Source organism: Cannabis sativa, chromosome X, assembly GCF_029168945.1.
Source record: "Cannabis sativa cultivar Pink pepper isolate KNU-18-1 chromosome X, ASM2916894v1, whole genome shotgun sequence".
NCBI lineage: Eukaryota > Viridiplantae > Streptophyta > Magnoliopsida > Rosales > Cannabaceae > Cannabis > Cannabis sativa.
In genome coordinates this window covers 31,657,611-31,665,659 of record NC_083610.1, presented here as the reverse complement: position 1 = coordinate 31,665,659, position 8,049 = coordinate 31,657,611, and positions in this window count along the sequence as shown.

Below are 8,049 nucleotides of genomic sequence, written 5' to 3'. Positions count from 1 at the left end.
TTGGCGGTCGTACACGCAATCGCCAGTCGCGATCTTGTACCGGAAGACTCCCAAGAATTTCGGCTACCCCCTTCTTATTCGCGTCAAGCGTTGGTCGAGCTGGTCTATCTGCGATGACAACAAAGAAGAACGAGTTAGCAAAAGATCTCGAAAAGCAAAGTAACAAAGTTTTATCTAAGTCAACAAAAATGCGACATACTGGGTCTGCGATTAAAGTCAGTCCTGATCCCAGGAACCTTAAAAATATAAAACCATTTCGACTTCCAATCGCCCATGTTCGAGACCATCCCCTCAATACCGTTTATTTCAGAAGTCGCCCATTTACTAAAGCAAAAGAAGCCATTATGAAGACCCACGCTCTTTATGTCATAGAAGTAACTAAACTCCTCTACTGACGGAGCCCTATGGGCGTACTCCATGTACATCGCATAGAATGCTAGAACAGTGCGATAACTGTTGGGTGTTAGCTGAAAAGGCGATACGTCATAACGTCTGAGAATCGCTGCAACGAAAGGATGAAACGGGACCGATACACCACATCGAAGAATGGGTATTGAGATGACCACGTCCTCTGTAGGGATGATCGCAGGGTTGGTGAACGGAAGATGCGCTCTCTGGGAGGGTTTGGGACTTTGAAACGCGAGTCGCAACAAATTCAACCTCACAAAGGTAGTGAAGTCAGATTTGACGACTCTCGAGACTAGGTCTTCGCATGAGAAAGGTTCGTTCAATTGGGAGTCATCAACTGAGTCCGTCCCACTCCCTTCCGCTTCCTCTTCTTCCTCACCTGACTCGCGGACTGGAGTAGTCCATTCCTCCTCCACCTCCTCGACCTCGATGTCGGGAGCGTGTCTCGTATGGATGAGGTAGTCGCGTGCTGACACTGTGGATTCGCTATCCCGGATATCGATTGTCCCAGGTTCAGCGAGCTCCTGTACCATCCTCTCGATGTCTACGGAGGACATCGGACCTAGCTCTATCTCCGCAGCCTCCATTTCGGAGATGTCCGTAGGGAGAAAACTGTCTCTCTCTTGTGACGACTCCCCGTCAAAAGCGCGACCTCCTGAGCCGAGCTGCTGGCTGTCCGATAGATCGCTCATCTGAAAGATAGAAGATCTTTTCAGCGTGATGAATGTGAAAAAATAAAGATAAGTGATCTCACCCGCAGAAAACTATAAAAGTCGCATTCAGCAAGAAAGTCAGACTCTGTGCGAAAACTGACCCTTCTATCGATATGCGAGAAGAAATGTAACTATCTTTGGGCGAGTAATTCACGCATCCTCGGTTGTGCGGTATACCTCCAGAAACGGCTGGGCGTTTCCCAGTGACTCAAGAAGTATGCATTTTCGAGCATAACCCTGAAGTTACTGGGAGACACCCACCGTTTCGAGACAACCTACCAACCAAAAAGTACGATCATTCGAGCATTAACGCACGTCAACAAATGGCTGGGCGTATCACAGTATCTCAAGGGACATATAATCGCATATATAGCCATTAGAATACTGTGACACACCCACCATTTGAAAAGGCAATTAATGCTCTCACCACTCAGCCCGCGACATGAAAAGATCCTAAAAAGTCTAGTCAACAGTTAAGCGAAAATGAGTCTTGGAAATATGCAAGTATTCAAGTTGTTCAACTGAATACCCGCGAGCATTCAAAATTGTTCATCCGAATGTCCGCGAGCATTCGAGACGTGAATCAGTGCATATGAATTGTATGCGATTATGTCAGTTTACAGGTCCTACACTATGAATGTTGCCCAGTTTCATTGACCCAGAACACATAAATACCCACTAGCATACACTCCTAAAAGTTTTCAAAAAAAAATCCTAACCCAGAAAACAAAGCACATTATCTCCAAAAACAGAAAGCGAAAATGCAGTAATTTAGAAGCTAACCTTTAGTTTTGATCCCTGCGGTTATTCTCGATCACTTCTGAGAATGAAAATGTTGTGGAGAAATGGCAGAAAATCTGGGAGTGGATTTTGTCTGAAGTATATGCACTGGAGGGAAGTTAAGAGAAAAGAGGGAAAAATGGGAAATTTGATTCGTATCAAAACGTTTAAATACCCACATCCCTTATTAATTGGGATCGTGACACGTGGCGGTCGGAATGCCTAAGGTCACCCAATCTAACGGCCAATTATGGCCACGCCTACACGAAAACCGAAGGGTTTTTGTGACGTGGCATCCTAGAGATAATGAAAATTAATCATTACAGCCGTCATTTTTCGAAACCCTCGATGGGACAACCAAAAGGTCACCTCCTCGTGACAACCTTTCACCTGTCTCTCGAGCAATAGTTTCCCTCAGTGACCGCACTAGTCACATCGCGAAACTAGGGGCATGTGTTATAGTGAGATTTCTCTCACCTAGAAACTCGAGACTAGATTCCTCCTTAAAAGGACACGTGTATTCAGATTCCCAATGAAAGCTGAAATGTCCGTGAGAGACTTCTCGAAGTTTAGACCTCGCCCAGGATAGAACCAGCGAGGTATTGCGGGTGCGACCTAAGTCGCACCGCATAACCATAATCCTCACCATGCAGGGTAGACCCAACTCGCATATGTCAGAACATGTGCGAGTGTCCCCCTCTATACCTCCGCGACGAGTATGGAGACCGATGCTCTATGAGGCAGATTTGGTCCCAGCGACCCAACAGCCCTAACGGACCAATATAAGTTCGCATGTCCAGAAGTTACCAGCTTCAACATGCGACGTCTACAACAGGCGATTACTTAAGGACGCAGACGTTCCAAACGTATGTGCGATCCTACGAGCTCAACAGACGGAACATGAACGGTCAACTCGCAGATGCGAAAGACGCATACGTTGATGAATTCAGTAACTGTCATACATTTATTAATGTTAACGTTGTTTGAGTTTAATCATTGCAATTCAATGTGTAAATAATGGATTAACAATAAATGTGATCCTCTTGTAACCGATTGGGCACCTGCTTTGTATATAAAGGGGTGATCCACCGTGAAAATGGACCTACGAATCCCTTGCTACAGTGGACTAAGCAGAACGAAATCTGACTGAACCACTATAATTCACCGTCTCATCTATTTTTCCAGCTTTGTTGTTTACTCTCGCATTCCTAATTCGAGTACTCGCCATTCTAGGTCGAATACTCGCATTTGTCATCTCTCAAATAATTCTCTCTTTTTCCAGTTAAATTGTACTTTTTGGTGTTGCGAAATATCAGTAACAACACATATTAAATATAAGGACTTTAAAAGACTTGAAATACTTATCTATTAAAACTGAAAAAAGTCGTTGAAGTAGAAATTATGAGCCCAAAATGGATTACTTCTCTAGTCTATTGACCATACCACAAAACTATCCTAAACAAATAAGGAGAAGCCATACAAAATGGCACAAATACCATAAAAGGCACAAAAGATCATAAAAAAAAGTGCAAAAAAAACAATTAAGGTCTTATTAGCATATATACTTTAGACATATAATAATACTATTTGAATAGCTAGAATAAGAAATAAATCAAACATTCATATATAAATAAATACGTATATAAATAATAAATACGAATAATAAAAATATTAAAAAATATTTTATCATATTTGTATAATAAAAGTTAAAAATTAAAATTAAAAATAGTGAGTATAATTAAAAATCGTTATTAATTAAGAAATAAATTAATTAAATTAAAAGTAAATAATAAAACGAATAATATAAAAGTGTGAAAGATTTATGCCAAAAGTAAATAAAATTATAATAAATGCACTTGACACTAAGGGGGCGTTTGGTATGAGGTGTTCAAAATAATTTGATTATAGGAAATATTATGAAGGAGAATATGATTATAGAGAAATGTGTAAACTGCGTTTGGTTGTGTAGGGTAATATGTAATCATATTCCTGTTAATTAAATTAAACTGTTTGGTTGAGTACAGGAATCTTATATATTATTTTAAAAAATAAGAATAAAAATATTTTTTATATATATTTATTTAATGTTAATTATATATAAAAATAAAATAATTATTTATTAAAGAAATTTATTAATTAATTAGTTAATATTAAATTGGAGAATTACCCCATATACTATTTTTTTCAAATTTACAGTTTGAGTTTCTAAAGTGGTTGCAGAGCTAGTTGCAATATGGGTTTTATACGATTTTTTTGTTGCAATTTAGGTTACAGCATTAGTTGCAATAGAGGTTTCTATGTAGAATTTCGTAAAAAAAAAAAAAAAAAAAAAACTATTTTGAAGTGTAAAAATGAAAAAGCCCCTATTAAATTTTATTGTATTTTTTATTAATTAAAATGAATATTTCTATATATTCTATCACTATATTATTTATTTTTGTTTGCTATGTCATTTATGTATAATGAATATACATATATTATTGCTAATAATATAAAAATAACTCAGTTAAAAAAAAACTGATCTCATAAACTAAATATATACCGTAATATTTTATTTATAATAAATGATAATATTATTGATATTTAAATTTAGGCTAATTAGTAATTTTTCCCCTTGAACTTTGACATGTACTAAATCGTGCCCCCTGAACTTTTTTGGCCGTTAAAAATTCCCCTCGAACTATTGAGATTGTTAAATTTAAGGACTTTTATCTAATTTTAGTAAAAAAATTGTAACATGGATGAAAGTTCATGGGGCGTGATTTAGTACATATCAAAGTTTGAGGGGCGTGATAGATATCAAAGTCTGGGGAGCATGGTTTAGTACATAAACAATCACTGAACAGTAAAATTGAATGAAATTAGACAAAAGTCCTTAAACTTAACAATCTCAATAGTTCGAGGGGAATTTCTAATGGCCAAAAATGTTCAGGGGGCACGATTTAGTACATGTGGGGGAAAAATTGCTAATTAGCCTTAAATTTATTTATTAATTTAAAAATTATATTCAAATTAATATAATAGAAGGTAATGATTCAATCCTACCCTTTTTTAAAGTATCAACATTACCCTTCTCAAGGGTAGTTATAATACTAAGAGAATAACATTTCAAGGCTAAAGACTCAAAACAAACAAGGTAATGTTTCACATTCTCATTCCCTTGTTAGCATTAACCCATTCCAAACACTCCCTAAAGGTTTTAAGTTTTAACGGAAAAAAAAAATGGCATTGAAAGCAATTAAAAACAAAAAAGAAACAGAGAATAAAAATGAAAACTGAAGCCCAATAAATAATCAAAAGCTTTGGCAATAGGAATAATCAATTTAAACTTATTAAAAAGAAAAGCTATACTTATATTTTCTTAGAAGAAAGAGCACATCATTAAATTTAATCAAAGGTATTGAGCGAAAATTACGTGGAAATAATTACAAATGGATCGTTATCAATCAGGCGAAACAAAAGTAGGCAAACCTTAATTTGCTGGTTGTATGACGCTTATTTTGTAAAAAAAAAAACATTACAAAAATATTGAATTTTGAGGGAAAATTTATAATATTATTGTCGAATAAATTTTTTTACAAACGTACTATTCTTTTATCAAATAACACAAAATAATTGTGAAATAACAAAATAGAATAACTAAAAGTAACATTAGAACAACTAAAAATAATCATAGAACAACAGTAAAAATTTAACACAGTACACAGTATAAAACTTACACAGTATTTTTAAAAAAACTTCTATCCTACAATAAAAAAAAAAATTAAAATTTCAGTATGTGATGTCAAAATACCTTTAAAGTTAAGGAATAATTACATAAGGTACCATTTTTTATAAAATATTTACATTTTTACGTTCAAATAATTTTTTTTTTTTTACATTTTTACGATTTTCCAAAAAATAACACGAAAACAACATAAAATCAACTAGAAAACTACATAAAAGTAACATGAAAATAACAACAAAAAATAACATACAAATAATAAAAAATCAACAACAAATTAACAAGATTACAACATAAAAAAACCGTATTTTCTGTAAATAAAATCAAAAAAATCGTAAAAATATTTAAAATTCCGTGAAAACGTATTTTTATAATTTTTTTGTTGTTTTCATATTTGTGTGAAATAATCCCTAAAGTTAATTAGTTTCCATATGTAAGAAAACTACATGCCTTACATCGGAAAACCTTTAAAAACATTAATAACCGAAATTTGTTTATTATTTTAGTTATCTCTGTGGAAATAAGTGATTGCTAGAATACAATAATTTTCCTTTTGTTAGGAAATGATACTTTTGGAAACTAAAGAAAATTATGTTATTATTATAGGGTAGGCCTTATATTATTATAGGCCTCAGACTATGTCTATTTTTTTTGAGGAAATTACACTCTATATCCTTTTTATATTGTCTTCTTTTATTTTTACCTTCTTTTTTAAAATCTATCATTTTTACCTCTTTTTTTAAACATTGTACCAATTTTGCCCCTGTCACTTCAAAATACTCTCCATGTGATTCTCTTATGTAAGGGTGTTTTGGGTACAATACATATAAAAAGAGATATATTTCAAATAAATATAAAATTAGAGGTAAATTTGATTAATTAATGAATAAAAGAGGCATTTTTCAACTTACCCCATTTTTTTTTGGGCTTGGGTAATTAAGAAGTGAGGTTTGGTCATTACTTTTATTATTTAACGCTTGGGTTTTTTTAAAACTTTTTATTTAAATATGGTAGATTTAATTTTACTTATTTTTTTTAAGAGGAAATTAGACTCTCTACCATTTTTATATTGTTTCGTTTATTTTTACTCTCTTTTTTAAAGTCAATTATTTTTACATTTTTTTTAAACACTTTACCAATTTTTTCATTGTCACTTTAATATACTCTCCATGTGACTTTCGTATATCAGGGTATTTTGGGTACAATACATATAAAAAGATGTATGTTTCAATTAAATATAAATTAGAGGTAGATTTGATTAATTGATAAATAAAAATGTATTTTTCAATTTACCCCATTTTTATGGTATTTTGTTAGTTTTAAACATTTTTATGAGTTTAGTTCTACCATAATATTAAGAAAACTTACAAAAATACTGACTTTTGACCCAATCTTTACAAAAATACTGCCACACGGCAGAAATAACTTTTATATTATCTTGGCCATTTTTTTTTCTTTTATATTGTAAACACAAAAAAAAAAAAATGAGGCATCCATCTTCCACACTCACGGACAGAACCACCAGAGGAACACCTGAATAATTGGAAAACAACCATTAATTTCGGTGAGATTGAGAAAAAATAGTAAAATCGATATCAAATAAATAATCATGACAAAACAACTATAAAATAACACTAAAATAAATCAAACAAAAGAAAGGAAAAAATGATTAAAAAAATTAAAAATGTTCTGCACAACCTCAATGTACCAAATGCAATAGCATTTATATTTGCAAGCCCAATATTAAAAAATTAGAATAAAAAAACTACTAATACAACAAAAAAATAAATGTAAAACAATAATCAGATATAACCGCTTAGAAAAACATAAAAGAACCACACACCTCAAAATATTTTTTCTAGTGAGCTCGTCAAATGTATTTATAGGAGAACTAGAATAAAAAAAAAAACTACAAAAAAACCATAAAGAAGGATGAAGAAATGTATTTTATAGCATTCATCTTCCACACCCACAGATAGAACCACTATAGCACCACGAGAACACCAAAAAACAATCATTAATTCTAGCGAGATGGAGCTAGAACAGTGAAATCGACGTCAAAAAAATAAATTATGAAAAACAACCGTAAAACAACACTAAAACAAATCAAAAAAACCAAAAGAATAAAAAAATGATTAAAAAAAACTAACCATTTTCTACACAGTCTCAACACTAAATACAATAGAAGTTATATCAGTAAGCTTAGTTCTGAAAAATCAGAATAAAAAAAATTACACTAATTCTTATCTTTTCCAAAAACGTGACTAAAAACTTCAAAAACTAAATAAAAAATGAAAAGAAGATGAAGAAGAAGAACTGAACAAGAAAAAAAAAAAACTTATATATGAATGGAGAAAGATAGAGAGAACTTGAGAAAAGAAAGAGTGAAAAAGAAGAAGAAGAAGATGATGATGATGAATAGTA